Source organism: Neltuma alba, unplaced genomic scaffold (genome assembly GCF_004799145.2).
Source record: "Neltuma alba isolate B1F8T4 unplaced genomic scaffold, ASM479914v2 tig00010145_pilon, whole genome shotgun sequence".
In the NCBI taxonomy this organism is placed as follows: domain Eukaryota; kingdom Viridiplantae; phylum Streptophyta; class Magnoliopsida; order Fabales; family Fabaceae; genus Neltuma; species Neltuma alba.
This window is the reverse complement of record NW_021635092.1, coordinates 111,853-113,737: the sequence shown is the minus strand read 5'-3', so window position 1 is coordinate 113,737 and position 1,885 is coordinate 111,853. Positions and strand designations below refer to the sequence as shown.

Here is a 1,885-nt window from a genome sequence, read left to right as displayed (position 1 = left end):
CTTTGGGTATTATAATCTAGAATATCATTTTCAACCATAAGCCCATAACACGATTTTACTAAATAGTACCTTTCATAACTTTCAACAAAATCAAAAGTCATTTCATGTCAAAGATCACTGTGGATTCACCACTCATATCAAACAAAAGAAATCACATGCAAATGCCTAAAGGCCTCCGGCCTTCTACCAGCATACAGTCCAGTAACAGTTCTCAAAAGTACACTGTCAAAATAATCAATCTCAAACATATCAGAGTATGTGGAATGGGCCCTATCATGGCAATATACATCTATCCAACACAATCAAAAGAGTGGAAGCGCTACAATTTTGCAATAGCAGCTCAAGCTTCCGGAGCCTTCCCTGACTGACCCGAACGGGAACTATCACCTGGAAAAGTGTTAAATCAACGGGGTGAGACAAAAGTCTCAGTAACCAACAATCCTACTTATCAAGCATACAAGCAAGTGCTCGTGACGTGTCAAGTGAGACAATTGCAAATTCATAGTATTCCAACAAATTTCATATTGTCAAAGCATATAAAAAGTACAATCAATAATCTTTTCACCTCCCTTATATCCACCCACCTTATATCCTCTGACTAAACCCATGGGCTAAATCCTCATCCATGTGACTGGTAATTAGACAAGCTCACCGATCAAGTGATATGGACCGGCCAAAATCCACAGAGCACAAGACCGGACCATGGGTTCCCCCTCTAGTCTACTAGTAGGGTGTCAATGCCCTATAATGAATAATTGGGCCAAAGGACCAATCAGTGTACACCTGATGGCCCTACCACCTTATATCCTCAAATGTACATAATTCACCCCCTTATATCCTCTTTGTTATAGTACCCATCATCAACATCCGCCACCCCTCATATATCAACACTCAAAATATTGCATTCATAAACAATCATCACATGTAAAAATCAATTGGGATTTTCCATTTTTCAATTGACTCATAATACCTAAGATCATCATAATAGTAAACATATATCTTTTGCAACAAAAGTCTCACAAGACAATTTCAATAACAACATACTTTCATAGCTCACATCGTAATTCAATAATATTTCATAAATTCCTTATAATTCAAAATCAATCACAAACAACCTACGAGCATGAATAATAAGTGGAAAGTGGTTACCTCTTGTCTAGAACAAGTATTACCACAAGGTTAACCCCGTGCTCATACCAATAGCCCAATAATTTAATCTACACAACCAATACATTTACATATCAATACACAAGCTATTTAATTAATTACTTAAACTAAAACATATATATATAAGTTAAAGTTTCTAATTCTATGCTAAACCCAAACCTCTCATAACCCATAATTAAGTCTTTTAGCACAAAATTTATATATCCTCACAATCCAAAATTTTCATTTAAACCTTTCAAAGGTATTTACTTTAATACAGATTTTTCTCAAATTTTTAAATCTGAAATTATCATATTTAAAATTCAAAAATCCTATTTTAACTTTAAATCTCAAAAACCAACCATTAGAAATTCACTATACATCAAATGCATCTAAGTAAATAATTTAATCAACAGTTTCATGGTATAAATATCATATTTTTCATAAATAAATATCTGTTTAACTAAAATAATTCATTTAAAAATATTAGGTCAGTCAATAAATAAAACTAAACTGATAGAAATGATCTACTAAAATAGCTCTACAATATTATGCTTACCTATCATCAAAACTCAACACTTGCTTCAAACCCTAAACCCAAAAATTATCTCTAAACAGTATAAAACTACCATCATTAGATAGATTTAGATGAGTGGAAAAACTTTCATGAAGAGAGTTTAATGAAAAGAAGTCATTTGGCTTACCAAAATGATCTGCAAAGTTGAAACCCTACTGGAAA

The 1,885-nt window shown here is 32.9% G+C and overlaps 1 long non-coding RNA gene across 1 annotated transcript; it reads right to left on the bottom strand.

Annotated features, from left to right (window-relative positions):
* Positions 1 to 202: 202 nt before the first annotated feature.
* LOC114754450 (uncharacterized) lies at positions 203 to 1,885 on the bottom strand. Its single transcript, XR_003741181.1, has 3 exons — positions 1,851 to 1,885; positions 1,150 to 1,217; positions 203 to 387 (listed from the first exon to the last, which is right to left on the bottom strand). It is a non-coding gene; the product is annotated as an uncharacterized LOC114754450 (long non-coding RNA).